This window comes from Anomalospiza imberbis, unplaced genomic scaffold, assembly GCF_031753505.1.
Source record: "Anomalospiza imberbis isolate Cuckoo-Finch-1a 21T00152 unplaced genomic scaffold, ASM3175350v1 scaffold_266, whole genome shotgun sequence".
Taxonomy (NCBI): domain Eukaryota; kingdom Metazoa; phylum Chordata; class Aves; order Passeriformes; family Viduidae; genus Anomalospiza; species Anomalospiza imberbis.
The window spans coordinates 80,245-97,898 of NW_027099892.1; the positions used below are offsets into that span (position 1 = coordinate 80,245).

The 17,654-nt window shown below is 52.2% G+C and overlaps 1 pseudogene; it reads right to left on the reverse strand.

Annotated features, from left to right (window-relative positions):
* Window positions 1-12,707: 12,707 nt before the first annotated feature.
* On the reverse strand, window positions 12,708-13,642 carry LOC137466539 (olfactory receptor 14J1-like; annotated as a pseudogene).
* Window positions 13,643-17,654: the final 4,012 nt, after the last annotated feature.

Consider the following 17,654-nt stretch of genomic DNA (forward strand, 5'->3'; position numbering starts at 1 on the left):
CTGCAGTCAGCCAGAAAGTTTGTTCCCATCAGCTGGGAGTTCCCTGTCCCACTGCAGACGCTGTCGCTCAGAGCCAGGGCTGCCTGGCAGCCACCCCCAAACTGCCCTGAGCACTTCCTTGGCTTCACCTTTGCTTTCTTTACTCTTCCTGATATAAATTTCTTCCCATTGCCCACCCCTGTTCCCTCCCCTGCAAACAGCCCATCCCTGTTTGCCCTTTCCTCTCTGGCCCCACTCCCCATTCCAGTTCCTCACTTGGCACCATGGGAACATCCCCTGGGGAGCAGGATCATCCCACAAGTGCTGCAGGAATTGTCTGCTGGCTCCTGCAGTGCCTCGTGCTGCTCCCTTGCCAGAGGCAGCCCAGGCCAGGGGGGCACATCTGGGCTGCTGTGTCTGGCTGTGGGGCTGCCTGTTCTGGGCAGTGAGGAGGGGCTGCAGAGGCTCTGCAGGACTGACAGGATGGGCTTTGGGGCTGTGAGGAGAAGCTGAGGGACCTGGGCTGCTGGAGCTTCTGAAGAGGAGGCCCAGGGCTCCCCCTGCAACTGCTCCAAGGGTGGTTTCAGATAATCACAGAATCAGCAAGGCTGGAAAAGATCTTGGAGATCATCAAGTCCAACCTGTGCCCTGACACGGCCTTGTGTCCCCTGAGCCTCCTCTTCTCCAGGATAAACAACCCCAGCTCCCTCAGCCACTCCTCACAGGACTTGTGCTCCAGACCCCTCATCAGCCTTTTGCCCTTCTCTGGACACGTTCCAGCCCCTCCAGGTCCTTTCTAAATTGGGGGGCCCAGAACTGGACACAGCACTTGAGATGCTGCCCAACCAGTGCTGAGTACAGGGGAAGAATCACTGCCCTGCTCCTGCTGGCCACACCATTCCTGATCCAGGCCAGGAGCCATTGGCCTTCTTGGCCACCTGGGCACACTGCTGGCTCATGTCCAGCCTGCTGTCCATCAGTCCCTGCAGGTCCCTTTCTGCCTGGCTGCTGTCCAGCCACTCTGTCCCCAGCCTGTAGCGCTGCAGGGGTTGTTGTTTCCAAAGTGCAGGACCTGGCACTTGGACTTGTTAAACCTCACCTTGTTGGATTCGGGCCCTGGATCCAGCCTGTCCAGGTCCCTCTGCAGAGCCCTCCTGCCTTCCAGCAGATCAACACCCCCAGACAACTTGGTGTCACCAGGGTTCCATGAGGCGCCAGAGTGTCCCAATGGTCTCCATGATTCCATGAGGCCTCCCAGTGTCACAATGTCCCTCTGGTGTCACCAAGTCCCTTGGATCCTTGGGCCCTGCAGTGTCACAATGGCACCGTGGTGCCCCAGGGCCCTGCAGTGTCACAATGGATCCTTGGTTCCATGAGGTCTGGCAGGGCAGCAATGCTCTCCTTGGTTCCCGCTGTCTCCCATGCCTCCCACTGTCAGGCTATAGAAGGACACCTGGCTGATGAAGGGGAGTGGGAGTGGGTACCTACTGGAGGAGGTAATAATAAAAATCCCTCCCAACCCCTTCTCCCAAGCCAGGTGCCACTTCAGATTCGGTATGATCCCCTGGATCTGGAGAGTCAGCCAGATGGTTTAGAAGAAAATTATCTGCCCAGTTAGCCTCCCAATCATGATTCATCTGTGAGACAGATCACCACCTCTAACATCAAAAAGGAAAGAAGGGTAATCGTGGTGGGTGACTCCCTCCTGAGGGGAACAGAGGGCCCCATATGTCAACCAGATCCACCCCACAGAGAGGTCTGCTGCCTCCCTGGGGCCCGGGTACGGGATATCACTGACACATTGCCTGGACTGATTCAGCCCTCTGATTATTGCCCACTGCTGATACCCCAGGCTGGCAGTGATGAGATTGAAAAGAGGAGTGTCAGGGCAATTAAAAGGGACTTTAGGGCATTGGCTCAGGTGGTTAATAGGACAGGGGCACAGACAGTCTTTTCCTCAGTCCCTCTGGAGTCTGAGAAAAACGGTGAAAGCAATAGGAGAGCTCACATTATCTACAAGTGGCTCAAGGGTTGGTGTCATCGTCAAAATTTGGGATTCTTTAATCATGGGGCAACTTTTACAGTACCTGGCCTGCTTGGACCAGATGGGCTCCATCTTTCTGTGAAGGGCAGAGGAATTTTAGCTCATGAACTGGCAGAACTTGTTGAGAGGGCTTTAAACTAGGTCTGAAGGGGAAGGGGATGCAGCTGGTTTGTCTGGAAGCAGGCTCGTGGGAGGTAAGCCTGAGCTAGGGGTCAAATCAGCAGCCCAGCTGAGGTGCATGTACACCAATGCACACAGCATGGGTGACAAACAAGAAGAGCTGGAGGCCATGGTGCAGCAGCAGAGCTATGATGTAATTGCCATCACAGAAACAGGGTGGGACGACTCACATGGCTGGAGCACTGCACTGGATGGCTGCAAGTTCTTCAGGAGAGACAGGAAAGGGAGAAGAGGTGGAGGGGTGGTCCTTTACATTTGGGAGGGTTTTGATGCTGTGGGTGTTGAAACTAATGATGATAAAGTCAAATGTCTATGGGTGAGAATTAAGGGAAGGCCCACAAGGCTGACATCCTACTGGGAGTCTGTTATCATCCACCCAGCCAGGAAGAAGAGATGGACAACTCATTCTATAAGCAGCTAGGGAATGTTTCTGGATCATCAGCCCTTGTTCTTGTAGGTGACTTCAACCTGCTGGACATCTGCTGGGAACTCAATACAGCTGAAAAGAGGCAGTCCAGGAAATTTTTAGAGTTTGTGGAGGACAATTTTTTGTTGCAGCTGATGGGTGAGCCCACCAGGAAAGTGACTATGTTAGATCTGTTGTTTGTAAGTAGAGATGGGCTGGTGGGAGATGTGGTGGTTGGAGGCCGCTTGGGGCACAGTGATCATGATATTATAGAATTCTCAATATTTGGTGAAGTCACAAGGAACACTAATAAGACTTTTACATTGGACTTCGGAGGGCAGACTTTGGCCTATTTAGGAGACTTATTCAGAGAGTTCCTTGGGAAGCAGCCGTTAAAAACAGAGGAGTTCAGGAAAGGTTGGCATGCTTAAAAACAGAGATCTCGAGGGCAAGGGAACAGACTATCCCTTTGTGCCAAAAGACGAGACGACAAGGCAAGCATCTAGCCTGGATGGGCAAGGAGGTTTTGAAGGAACTTAGGAATAAAAAGAGGATGTATCATCTTTGGAAGGAGGGTCAGGTCTCTCAGGAAGTATTTAAGGGGCTTGCTAGGGCAGGTAGGAAAGAAATTAGGGAGTCCCAAGAACAATTTGAACTTAAAATGGCAACTTTTGTAAAGGATAATAAAAAATGATTTTACAAATATATCAATGGTAAAAGGAAGGGTAAGACAAACCATTGTTTGTTATTAGATGCGGAAGGGAATTCAGAAACTGCAGATCAGAAGGCAGAGGTGCTTAACGCCATTTTTTGCCTCAGTTTTTAGTGAGGAGATGATTTGCCTTCAGGACAATTGTCCTCCTGGGCTGGTTGATGGTGTCAGGGAGCAGAATGGTGCACCCATTATCCAAGAGGAGGCAGTGAGAGGACTGCTGAGATGCTGTGATGATCATAAATCTTTGGGACGAGAAGGGATCCACCCCAGGGCGACAGTGAGCTGTCAGATGAGCTTGTCAAGCTGCTCCCCATCATTTACCAGCAGCCCTGGCTCACTGGTGAGGTTCCAGATGACTGGAAGCTGCCCAATGTGATGCCCATTCACAGCAAGGGTGGGAAGGAGGATCCTGGTAATTCCAGCCCAGTCAGCCTGACCTCAGTACCCGGTAAGGTCATGGAACAGTTCACACTGAGTGCCATCACACAGCACTTCCAGGATGGCCAGGGTGTCAGACCCAGCCAGCAGGGGCTTAGGAGGGCTAGGTCGTGTTTGACCAACCTGGTCTCCTTCTATGACCAGGTGACCCTCCTGGTGGATGCAGGACAGGCTGTGGATGTGTCTATTTGGACTCCAGCAAGGCCTTTGACACTGTCTCCCACAGCACACTCCTGGAAAAGCTGCAGCCCACGGCTGGGACAGGAGCACTCTGTGCTGGGTTCAGAACTGGCCGGATGGCCGGCCCAGAGAGTGGTGGTGAGCGGTGCTGCATCCAGCTGGGGACAGTCACCAGTGCTGTCCCTTAGGGCTCTGTGCTGGGCCAGCTCTGTTCAATATTTTTATTGACCACATGGATGAGGGGATTGAGTCCTTCATTAGTAAATCTGCAGATGACACTAAGCTGGGAGCGTGTGTCCATCTGTTGGAAGGTAGGAGGGCTCTGCAGGGACACCTGGAATTGCTGGATGGATGGGCAGAGTCCAGTAAGATGAAGTTTAATCAGTCCAAGTGCCCAGTCCTGCATTTTGGCCACAACAACCCCCTGCACAGCTCTAGGCTGGGGACGGTGTGGCTGGACAGTGCCCAGGCAGAAAGGGACCTGGGGGCACTGGTCGATAGCAGGGTGTACATGAGCCAGCAGTGTGCCCAGGTGGCCAAGAAGGCCAATGGCTCCTGGCCTGGATCAGGAATGGTGTGGCCAGCAGGAGCAGGGAGGTCATTCTTCCCCTGTACTTGGCACTGGTGTACTTGGCATTCTTCCCCTGTACTGGCACCGTTCCTCGAGTGCTGTGTCCAGTTCTGGGCCCCCCAATTTAGGAGGGACACAGAGGACCTGGAGTATGTCCAGAGGAGGGCAACAAGGTGGGTGAGGGGTCTGGTGCACAAGTCCTGTGAGGAACGACTGAGGGAGCTGGGGTTGTTCAGCTAGGAGAAGACTCAGAGGTGACCTTATCACTCTCCACACTCCCTGAAAGGTGGTTGCAGTCAGGTGGGGGTCGGTCTCTCTCTCCCCACAGCAACTGACAGAACAAGAGGACAGTGTCTTAAGCTGCACCAAGGGAAATTTAGGTTGGATATTAAGAAGAAAGATTTAATGGAAAGGGTGATAAAGTACTGGAATTGTCTGTCCAGGGAGGTGGTGGAGTCACCACCATGGGATGTGTTTAAAAAAAGACTGGATGTGGCACTCAGTGCCATGGCTTAGCTGAGGTGGTGTTAGCGCATGGGTTGGACTCGATGATCTTGAAGGTCTCTTCCAACCCAGCAATTCTGTGATTCTGTGATTGTGAGACATCACAGATCAGGTTGTGACATCATATAGTTGGCTGTGACATCCCAGGTTTATTATGTGACATCACAGAGCAGGCTGTGACATCAGAGCATGCCTGTATGACATCACAGAGCAGAGCAAGCTGTGAGGTCAAAGAGTGTGCTGTGACATTATAGGGTGGCTGTGTTCCATCACTGAAGGTGTTGTGACATCACAGGGTGGGTCTGTGAGCCCACAGAGGTGCTGTGTGACATGATAAGTGAGTTCTGCCATCACAGAGCAGGCTGTGACATCACAGAGGAGGTTGTGATGTCACAAAGTCGGCTGTGACATTACAGGCTGGCTGTGTGACATCACAGAACGGGCTGTGAGGCCACAGAGAAGACTCTGCCATCATAGAAAAGGGCTCTGTGACATCACAGAGCAGCTGTGTGATGTCACAGAGAAGGCTGAGACAATAGAGAGTGGGTTGTGAAATCACAGAGCTGACTGTGAAATCACAGAGCAGGCTGTGACATCACAGCGAGGCTGCATAACATCACAAAGGTGGCGGTGACATCATAGAGCTGGCTGTGACATCACAGGGTGTCTTGTGACATCACAGGCTGGGCTGTGACATCACAGGGCACATTTTGTGACATCACAGAGCAGACTGGGACCTCAAAGAGCAGGGTGTGACATCACAGGGCACCTGTATGAAATCACAGTTGACCTGTTACATCTCAGAGTGGGCTGTGTGACATCACAGGGGTTCTGTGATATCACAGGGGCTGTGTGAGGTCACTGGGGAGGTGACTCTGCCCCAGTCCCCCCCTCACAGTTCCCCCAGAGAAGTCCAACGCTGCTCGTGCACAGAGGGGTCCCCTGTCCCCCCGGGTCCCCCGCCCCCGGCGCCGCAGCCTCCCCCAGAGGATGTTCCACGAGATCGACCCCAGTGCCTGACACGGGGACGGGGGCTGTGGACAGCTGGGGTGGGACAGGGGGACAGGGACCCTCCGGCAGCGTCCCTCTGTCCCCCAGGGCCAGAGCCTGGCCCAGGGCTCCTTCACCCTGTTACCAACGAGGTCTTGAGAGTGCTGAAAAAATCCCCAGCAAGGGATCAGCAAAAACCAGATTTAATATTAAGTGACAGCACCACAAAGTTCCTTGGCAAGAGTCACTCTGCTCCTGACTGGACACTTCAGGTACAGAAAAGGAAACAAAGCAACAACAAAACCAAAAAAAAAATTCTGGCACTGAAATCAGAAATAAACTGAGAACTGGGGCTTTCATTCATATGGAAAAGAACTGTCCTTCTCGTCCAGGTGCCCATGGCCACAATTGGGATTTCACCTCCAACACTGCCTGTTGTGACAGACTGGAGGAGATTGTTGGCTGGAAACATTTCATGTGTGGGGGAGGAAGGGGCAGGTCCAGCCTTGCCCTGCCCTGGAACCCCAGCCCTGCCCTGCCCTGGAACCCCAATCCCCCCAGAGCCTCTATCCCAGCCCAGCAGCATCTGCCAGTCCCTGGCACAGCACAGGCAATGCTCCACAGCCACCTCTGGAGCCCCCAGCCCAGCTCCTGAGTGACCAAATGACCCCAAGTCCCACCTGGGGAAGGGCCCAGGAACACCAAATGGTATTTGAGGCTGAGCATAAGGCAAGCACACATCTTGACCCTGCGTCCTCTTGGAATTTCTCTCTGAACCCAGCTGGAATCCAGGAGTTGGTAGCTGTGTGTGTGCTCCTGTGTATCTTTTTTGTCTTTCTCTTTCTGAGTCTTCTTCTAAATATGTCCCCTCACAAATTTTGATTAACTTAAAATAGAACAGGCTTAGAGTTTGTGAAATTGAATGGGCCAAGGTAATGCTTTGAGAAGTGTTTTGTGTGAATTGAATGTAATATTAAACTTCCGCCAAAGTTTCCCTGATTTTCTAAAGTTGCCAGTAAAGGCTGTTTTGTTGTTTGGAGCTCCTGAGAATCTCTCGTTGGTATTTCTCCAGTGCATCCAACTCAGAGGACACAAACAATTGCAATTCCTCTTAAATGTCTCCTTGAGGGAGTTGTTTGGGGGATGGGAGGCAGGGCTTGTGTGTCCTGCTTGGCACAGCCCAGGCAGGGCTTTCACAGCCCCATTCCACACTCCATTTCCCAGCTGGAGCCGCTGGTGCCTCTGAGTTCTGCTGCCCCAGCCCCAGGGACGCTCTCCTTGTCTGCCCATTCCCCCACGGTCTCTGGGCAGGGATGGCCTCAGTGGGGGCTGCTGACATCCTCAGCAACTTGGAGGCTGCTGCTGAATTTTACTGCTCCAGAGGCTTCTTCAGCCTTCAGCTCTTCAGTTCAGGAATTCAGTGTCCCAGAGCTCATTAACATTCAGAACACCTTAACAAGCCAAACCTCTGGGAATAATGTAAGTGTTCAAATAATTTGTGGTTGATTCGACAGATCTCAGTAGTATATTGAAAGTGAATGTATTATATTTACAAAGACAGTGAGAAACCATTTTTCAGATCCTGCTTAGGTTTTTTTTCCTGTTAATACATTGATATGTGCAATCTCCAATGGACATGGAATCCGAGTACCTCCTCATGCAGTTGGGACAGATATGAAAATCAAGACCCTTCATGGCTGACAATCAATCAGACTCTGTCCCTACCCCCACCCCACCATTTCTCCCATCCAAGCCCTGGCACTCAGAGCAGCCTTGTGCAAATCTGAGCTTCCTCCAGCCCAGGCTGCACCTGCAGGTTTCAGCTCCTTGTCTCCCAGTCCCACCTGCTTTCCTTGGAGAAGGAGCTGCCCAAGACACAGAGGGATGTTCATTTCTTGTCAGCCAACAAAGCCAAGGGAAGGCACAGCTCCATCAGATGCAAAAATCATTCATCTCTCTGGCTCTGCCCTGCCCCTGATCCCCACAGCCTGTCCTGTTTCCTTCATCCCTGCATTGCCAGGGACTTTCTGGGACAAGGGAGCTCTGTTCTGGGGATGGAGGAAAGTCCAAGTGCAGCCACTGGAGCGGGAACCACAACTCATCAGGTTTGTGTCCTTTGAGGGGCCAGGAACTGGTGAGACTCAGAGGCACAGGAAGGTTTCTCTTCATGGCCAACATAAAACATGTGAACATGATAAAATGTAAGAAACATCAAACCCTTCCCTCAGCTCCTTGTGACATCCCAGCCACATCTGACATGTCTGCCATCCACAAGGGATTGCCATAGAGGAAGGATTTTGACAAAGACCTAAGAGGTGATATAAAATATAAAAATACAACGAAGGTGCTGACTAAGAAGTTATTTAAACTTATGGAAGATTGAGCAACTCCTGAAGTTCAAAGCATGAAACCATTGAAGGGAGACAAATTGGAATGACCAGAGAACAGCTGCAGGAGGAAATCTGGGAGCAACAGGAAAGACATAAATCCAGCTGCTCCAAATGAAGAGATGTCCTTAGACATGGCCATTTAACCAGGAGAGCTGGAAACACCTGAAGGGAGAGGGTAATGAAATATTAGACTGAATGTTGATGGCAAAGGGAGGGGGGGAAATCTGTATTTCTTCTCCTGCCATCACTAGAAGAATCTAGTAGATCCAGGAAATTCCTGTTCCTGCAGGGAATACTTTACCATGTCTTTGCCATCAAATGACCCAGATAATAAAGATTTGCTTGTATATTATGAAAATACCAGATATTAAAACTTGTGCCCCTTTCCAGGCAGACATCGATGCGTGGAAAGACTCTAAAACTCAAAGACAAAGTGAGTTATAACATAGGTATTTTTTCAGCTGGGCACATGCAGGCAACTTCTGGAAAGGCATAAGCTTTTAATCACTATCAGCATTCTTTTTTACCCTCTAAAATGTTACATATACATTAGGTTTTGCAATACAACTATGCATATTCATTTCCTGGCACCACCTTGTCCTGCTTCATATGCTAATCAGCTTATCAGTCCCTTGTGCCTTCGCCTTCATACTTGTCTCTGGTGGTTATCTTGGGGGTTGCAGGGGGATGAAGTAAGTGGTCATCATTAAAGCTGTCCTTCTCACCCCATCTTCATGCGCAAGCTTACGGATCCTGTGGTCACAGTCCAAACCATGAGGTTGGTCTAATCTGGTTTGGGGTTCTGAGGAGCCTTGTTATCTTCGTAGCCTTGTAACTTTGTCCTGTTTTGATGAACGTCGTCCTTCCCTTATCACACATCCTTGTATTCTTTCATATTGCTCTCACAGGTGCACCCTGTCTTCCCATGACAGGCAGTTAGCACAGTAAAATGCAGCAAATATTAAACAATATATATGTAATTTAATATATATTTGTAATCAATATCCTTCTAATTCCTAGCCCCGTGTCTCAACATCAGCTGTGTGCCCATGACCAGGCAGTGCCACTTGTGCCCTGAGGTGCCGAGCTGGGATTGGATCTCTCAGAGAGGAGCTGAGGGAGAGCAGAGCACCTTGCAAGCTGCAGGTCCCTGCCAGCCCCGCAGGGCTCCTGTGCCATCAACATCTGCTCTGCTCCAGCCTGGAACAGGGCCCAGCATGGTGCCGGGACCATCAGAGAGCTGAGGTGTGTGCTGGAATTCAATGCCCTCCCCATGGCGCAGCAGCCCTGCATTTCCCTGCTCCAGCCTTGGTCTCCAGCACAGCCATGGAGGCTCTTTGGGCTCCTGAGTGTTCCTGCTGTGTCCATGCCCCCAAGGGCACAGAGCAGCCTCCTCTCTCGGGCACTTGCCTGTTTTCCATGCCTTGCACAGGCGCTGGCCCTGCCCCACAAGGCCTGGGCTGAGTCCTGCCCTGCACGCTCAGCCAGGCTGGGATGGACACTGATGGTTTCTGTGCCAGGCTCTCTGAGCCCAGCCCAGCTCCCTGCAAGCTCTGCCAGCTGCCCTGAGCTCTGTGCAGCACCAAGGGCCTCTCCCCAGCACAGCCCAGCCGGCTCTGGCCCCACAGCTCTGCTCAGCCCAGGCTGCTCTGGCCACTGGCCCCACGGCCTCAGCCCCTGGCCAGGGCACAGCAGCAGCTGCAGCTCAGCCAGGACTCAGCCCCAGCCATGGGGGAAGGGGCTTGGCCAAGGCCAAAGGAGGCTCCCTGGGTGCCCTGCTCCCCTCGGGCTGAGGTGCTGAGAGCTCTGCAGCCCCTGCTGCCATCCCATCTGCCCAGGCCAGCACAAGAGCCCGGCCTTGGGGCCCTCCAGAGCTGCTCCTGCTCCAGGCCCAGGGCCCATCCCAGAGCTGGGGCAGCCACAAAGCTGTGCCCATTGCTGGTCATCACTGCTCTGATGGGCATGGATCCTCAGCCACTTGGAGGTTGGTGATGAATTTTACACCTCCAGAGGCCTATTCTTTCTTGAGCTCTTCAGTCCAGGAATTCAGTGTGAAAAGCTCATAAACACTTGTTCAAAATGCCTGAACAAGAACAGCCCCTGGGATTAATTCAAGTTTTCAACTCTTCTGTGGTTAATTAGACAGATTTCTGAAGTGTATTCAAAGTGAATATTTAGTATATTGAAAACAATGCAGGGAATTGTTTTGTCCTGTTAAGTTTTGTTTTCCTGTTTACAGATTGGTATCAGCAATCCCCAAATGATATTGACCCCCCCGCACCTTCTAATGCAGTCTGAATAGATATGAAAATGAAGACCTTTCATGTCTGACAATCAATAACACTTTGTCCCCACCCCCTCCCCACCATTTCCTTTATCCAGCCCCTGGAACTCCTATGGATCAGGAATGGTGTGACCAGCAGGAGCAGGGCAGTGATTCTTCCCCTGTGCTGAGCACTGGTTGGGCAGCACCTCGAGTCCGGTGTCCAGTTCTGGGCCCCCCAATTTAGGAAGGACATGGAGGGGCTGGAGCGTGTCCAGAGAAGGGCAACAAGGCTGATGAGGGGTCTGGAGCACAAGTCCTGCGAGGAGCAGCTGAGGGAGCTGGGGTTGTTTATCCTGGAGAAGAGGAGGCTCAGGGGAGACCTCATCACTCTCTACAACTCCCTGACAGGAGGGTGCAGCCAGCTGGGGGTCGGGCTCTTTTCCCAGGGAACAGGGACAGGACAAGAGGACACAGCCTTCAGCCGCACCAGGGGAACTTTAGGCTGGACATTAGGAAATATTCTTCACACAAAGCGTGATTGGGCATTGGAATGGGCTGCCCACGGAAGTGGTTGTGTCACTGTCCCTGGAAGTGTTTCAGGAAAGACTGGATGTGGCACTCAGTGCCATGGTCTGGGTGACAAGGCGGTGTTGGGTCCCAGGTTGGACTTGATGCTCTCCAAGGTCTTTTCCAGCCTGGTTGATTCTCTGATGCTTGTGACACTGCAGGGCCTGGTGGCACTAAGAGGACCATGGTGACACTGTGTGTGACATGGCACCACAGAGCCAAGGGGCCATTGTGACTCTGTGGGGCTGAATGGAAGCAAGGAGTGCATTGTGACAGTCTGGGTCCTGGTGGAACCACAGGGGCCACTGTGACACTGCAGGGCCTTGTGGAACCAAGGGGCCATTGTGACACTGCGGAACCAAGGAGACCCTTGGGAGAGCCTGGGGACAATGGAATCAAGGGGCCATTGCTCCATTGCAAGGACTCTGGGAACTGAGGGAACAATTGTGACACTGTGGTGCCCCATGGAACCAAGGGTCCCTGGTGACACTGCAGGATCTTGTGTCACCAGGGCTCCATTGTGACACGGCAGCACCAAGGAATTCATTGTGGCTCTCTGAGGCCTCATGGAACCAAGAGGCCACAGTGACCCTGCAGGGCCTTGTGGAACCATGCAGAGCTCTGTGACAGAGCAGGACCTTCTGTCATGATGGGGCCATTGTGACACTGCAGGGTCCCATGGAACCAAGGGGCCAGTGCTGCTCCTCAGGGACTCGTGGAATGAAGGAAACATGTTTGACACCGTGGTGGCCCTTGGGACCAAGAGGCCATTATGACACTGTCGGACAAAGGAGAGCATTGCTGCCCTGCCAGACCTCATGGAACCAAGATCCATTGTGACACTGCAGGGCCTTGGGGGACCAAGGATCCATTGCTGCACTGCCAGGCCTCATGGAACCAAGGATCCATTGTGACACTGCAGGGCCTTGGGACCAAAGATCCATTGTGACACTGCAGGGCCTTGGGACCAAGGGCCATTGTGACACTGTGGGGCCCAAGGACCCAAGGGATTTGGTGACACCAAGGGGTCCCATGGAACCAAAGGGACATTGTGACACCAGGAGGCCTCATGGAATCATGGAGACCATTGGGTCACTCTGGGGCCTCATGGAACTGTGGTGACACCAAGTTGCCTGGGAGTGCGGATCAGCTGGAGGGCTCTGCACAGGGACCTGGTGAGGCTGGATCCAGGGCCCAAATCCAACAAGGTGAGGTTTAACAAGTCCAAGTGCCGGGTCCTGCACTCTGGCCACAACAACCCCTACAGCCCTACAGGCTGGGGACAGAGTGGCTGGACAGCAGCCAGGCAGAAAGGGACCTGCAGGGACTGATGGACAGCAGTGGCACAAACAATGACATTTATTTGTAGACAATATTGAAAATGTAAAACAAAGAAAAAGAACCTCCAAAATGAAACCAAAAAGAAGTTTCAGAGATTACTTTTATTACAAGTGATTTGCAGAAACTGGCCAGCTGTTTAATGTTTCTGAAAGCATCCAGTCATCAGTGTCCACACTGCAGCCTTGAGCTCCTGGTTCCTCAGGCTGTAGATGAGGGGGTTCAGGGCTGGAGGCACCACTGAGTACAGAACTGACAGGACCAGATCCAGGGATGGGGAGGAGATGGAGGGGGTCTTCAGGTAAGCAAACATAATAGTGCTGAGGAACAAGGAGACCACAGCCAGGTGAGGGAGGCAGGTGGAAAAGGCTTTGTGCCGTCCCTGCTCAGAGGGGATCCTCAGCACAGCCCTGAAGATCTGCACATAGGAGAAAACAATGAACACAAAACAACCAAGTCCTAAACAGGCACTAACTGCAAGAAGCCCAAGTTCCCTGAGGTAGGATTTGGAGCAGGAGAGCTTGAGAATCTGTGGGACTTCACAGAAGAACTGGCCCAGGGCATTGCCATGGCACAGGGGCAGGGAAAATGTATTGGCCGTGTGCAGCAGAGCATTGAGAAAGGCACTGGCCCAGGCAGCTGCTGCCATGTGGGCACAAGCTCTGCTGCCCAGGAGGGTCCCGTAGTGCAGGGGTTTGCAGATGGACACGTAGCGGTCGTAGCACATGATGGTCAGGAGGAAAAGCTCTGCTGACATGAAAAAGACAAAAAAAAAAAGAGCTGTGCAGCACATCCTGTGTAGGAGATGGTGCTGGTGTCCCAGAGGGAATTGTGCATGGCTTTGGGGACAGTGGTGCAGATGGAGCCCAGGTCGCTGAGGGCCAGGTTGAGCAGGAAGAAGAACATGGGCGTGTGCAGGTGGTGGCCGCAGGCTACGGCGCTGATGATGAGGCCGTTGCCCAGGAGGGCAGCCAGGGAGATGCCCAGGAAGAGGCAGAAGTGCAGGAGCTGCAGCTGCCGCGTGTCTGCCAGTGCCAGCAGGAGGAAGTGGCTGATGGAGCTGCTGTTGGACATTGGCTGTGGCTGCACATAGGGACCTGTTCATGGAGAAAAGGACTGTGAAGAGTTAGAGGAGATACCTGTAAGCAAAACCAAAGCCATTTCCAATACACCCTCCCCTGAAATACACACAGACACGCATCAGTGTTTAAGAGTTATGAGCTTTTCTTTTTAAGAACCCCTATGTCTCTCCTGCTATTCTTGGATATCAGAAGCCCTCAGCATTTCTGCTGCCTCCAGGGAGAACAGAGCAAGTTCTGTGAGGCAAATTGAGGAGTGGCGAGTGAGGGGAGATGGTCTGTCATTGTGGCCAGAGTTCCTCTGGGCTTTAACGTTTCTCAGGTGGAGGGTGATCAGGTTCCCAAGCTTCCCCTGAAGTGTACTGAGGTACTGCTAAGAGCAGATGGATCCACCACAGCCCAGCTCCACTTTTTCAGCCAAGGACTCACGTTTCTCATTTCACCAACCCAACAGCATTTTCAGTGTCAGAATACCTCTGCCTTTCCCCATCAATCTTATAACTCAGAGATGCTCTAGGACAGGTTTGAATCCTGGATTGGAGCTCCCAGCTTGGACTGAAATCTCAGGGAGACTTCCAAGTGTCCTTCTGATGGCACTGGATGCAGGGAGATGCAGCTCCTTCCCTGGCTGCACTGACAGCATTGCCCAGAGCCGGGCACTGGGGACAGCTGTGTCACCCTGAGCCAGCTGTGCCCCCTCCCAGAGCCCCCAGTGCCGGGCAGCTGCTCCCAGCCCTGTGCTCTGCAGAGGGAACTGGGCCCGGGGCTGCAGAGCTGCCCCACGGCTCTGCTGCAGCTCTGCCTGCACAGGAGGGGCTGCACGCCTTGGAGCCCCGGCCCTGAGGGCAGAGGCTGGGCTGGGGGGACAGGAGGGAGGGGACTTGTTCAAAAGGAGGGGCTGCACTGGAGGGGATCCTCTGGACATCTCTAAACTCTCCCTGCCACAGCATTTCTGGGTTTTGCTTTCTCTCCTTCCCTGATCTTCTCTCTGTTTCCTGGGGATTTTCCTCCTGCAGGTGTTTCCCTGTGCCTGAGCTCTCCCTGCCAGCACTCACAGACCCCAAATCTCTGTGCACTCTCCTTGGCCTGAGAGAACCCTGCCTGTTTGCAGGGCACTGGCTGGGGGCAGGTTCTGTTTGCAGCTTGGAGAAAGGACAGATCAGACTGAGCCTGATGGCTCCAGCAGAGGTGATGCTGCTGCTGTCCATGGGCAGAGTGGCAGAAGGCACATTAGGGATCTCCTGTGCACCTACTGATCGCTAAAAGTCATAGTTCAGATATCTCAGGCACTTGTCAAAATTCTTATCAATAATTCATAATCATCCTTCATTATATATCTTTCCATCCCTGCCATTCTCCAATAGTAGTAGAAAACTGGATACAAATTCTTTGGAGATTTTCTCATTTTTATCAAAATCCTTGTTATGGAAAATTCTATGATTGATCAGAACCACTCAGCATGTCAGAGATTCATGAGCATTTTAACTCCCCTGTACCAAAAATACTCAAGAGTTGTACTCACAGGGTCTGTGGGCATTGGGATGTTCCAGCTGTAGGAGATCACTCCAGGAGCTGCAGCTGCATTGTCCTGCAGCCAGAGGTTCCTGTGCCAAGGGCTGCCAGGGATTCTGCCCCAGGCACTTCTCAGCACCTTCCCAGCCCTGACTGATGGAAGCTCTCTGTGCCTCTGTGCTGTGCCCGGGCTGGCTGCAGGCAGTGCCCCAGCCCTGCTGGGCTGGGAGAAGAGCTGCTCATCCAGAGAAATGTGCTTTTGAAGCTCTCCTTGGTTACCAGGATCACCCTCTGTGCCAGGAGCCCGGCCCAGCTCAGCAGCACAGACACAGCACAAGGACTTTAATGACCCTCTGGGGCTTTGTGCTCAGGCCCTGAACATCAGGCCCTGAGAGGGAGCTGCAGAAACCTCTCCAGAACTCCAAGTCAGAATCCAGCTCCAAAGTTTCTCAGACTTTTAATGGGTCCCACTGAGGGACACGAGTGAGAAAGTGTCCCCAGGCCCCAGGCAGAGCAGAGAACTGGAGGCACTGATGACAGGTGGGGACAAAGAGAAGCCAAGTCTTGGTGCCCTGGGGCACAGCAGGCTCTGTGCCACCAAGGGCTGTCAGGAGACACCTTGTCCTGAGGCACTGGGGCCTCCTGGCACAGCCCCAGCCAGGCTGGGCACTGTCAGCCCCTTTCCTGCCCTCAGCATCCCCTCTAGCCCACATCCCAGTGGCCTCAAGGATCTGCTGGAAGGAGTCCCTGGGGAGCCTTGCTCAGGAATGGCCCTGGGGGCTCCTTCATGCTCCCAGGGACTGCAGGTTTTTCAAAGCACTTTACCTTTTGCTTTTGCCTTGGAGTCCCTGAGAGCTTTGTGCAATCCTGGCCTCCAATTATCTGCTGTAATTAGTCCCTGGAGAGGCTTTGTCAGGAACAACACTCAGTGGGGCTCATTAATGCTTCAAGGTGCTTCAGTTCTTTTCAGGTACTTGGTGTTTCCCTTTTGATCCAGACTCTGTGAGAGGTTTGTGCAATCATGGCCCCAATTATCTGCTTTAATGAGTCCCTTGAGAGCTTTCTGCTGACACTCAGTGGGGCTCATTAATGCTTTGAGATACTCAAGGAGTTTAAGGTACTTTGGATTGTCCTTTCCATACTGAGAGGTTTTTGTGCCATTTTGAGTCTCTGAGAGGTTTTTGTGCAATCCCGTCCTCCAATTCTCTCCACCAAGGACTGCCTGAGGAGCCGGTGTTGGGCATGGACCTCAGGCAGTCCCATTTATGGTTTGAGACTCCAACAACTTTGGGGTTTTCTTCTGGCTTTGACTCCTGGAAAGGTTTGTGCCATCTCTTCTCAGGGCCTGAGGTTCCAGGGCTCAGCTCCAAATGCCCCACGGGGCTCATTAGGACAAAGCAAGTCCTGACAAACCATGGCTCTGCCTTGATTTCCCTCTGCTTTAGTGCATTTCATTAGGAAGTTTTCCTACTGCAGTTATAAATAAATATTTCAAAGTGTTTATAGGAAATATGTATTCCTATTTTAAAGGGGGCATTTTACTGCTTCTCTTATTACACAAGTGGTGATTGCAGTATTCACTGACACTGACCCAGGGACTCTCCTGAGTTTGTCTGCCCAGGTCAGAGAAGCTGTGCCTTGAGCTCTGACCCAGTGTGGACAACCTTGCTCCACATTCCCCAGCTTCTTCATCTGGTCTCTCCTCACTCACCTGGGATCTGCTTTGCCCAGAGAACTTTTCAGAACCCTGAATGTCCCTTGGACACTCTTGCATGTTCCAGGCCCAGGTCAAAAGCATTTGAGACCCTGGAATGCAGCCACAGACCCCTGTGGCTTTGGACCTGATCCACGGAACAATTTACCAACCTTGCAGGAAGAACAAGAAATCACAAAAGTTTAGATATTATAGTAGAAGTAGTCAGAAATTGAAAGGAAGATTTTTTGAATGCTGTACAGGGGGGTTTTAGGCCTTGTACAGAGGGGTCTGAGTTTTGTACATGGGGGTCAGAAGTTATAAGATGGAGGGACTTGGGTGTGTCCTGTCCTTTTTCCTTCTTCTTCCTAACCTCCATGTTCTTGGTGATGTTTGCACTCACAGATTGGTTTACAGTAGAAAGTCACTGTTCAATATAGGTGATGGGCATTGGGGAAAAACCATAAACATTTAACATGTAATATGTGATATAAAAGAAGGCACCAGCTCCCTGGGCGTCGAAGTGTGCCCTTGCCTGACTGCTGAACGGACCGCAGCAGCTCAGGGAGAAATCTTTTAGGTAACATACAATAAACTACCTTGAGACTGGACGACTGAAGACTACTGAGCCTTTCTTTGGAGGCACAGGTTGGAGGAGAGACTTTTCCACCTTTCTGGGCCACCCCAATCAGGGAGTGAGACCCATCAAGAACTGGCTGCAATCAGCCCAAGAGAGATTTTTCCTTCTTTTATTTCTGAAGCACTCTAAAAGTCCTGAGTTTCTCTGTTGAATTCAGACACC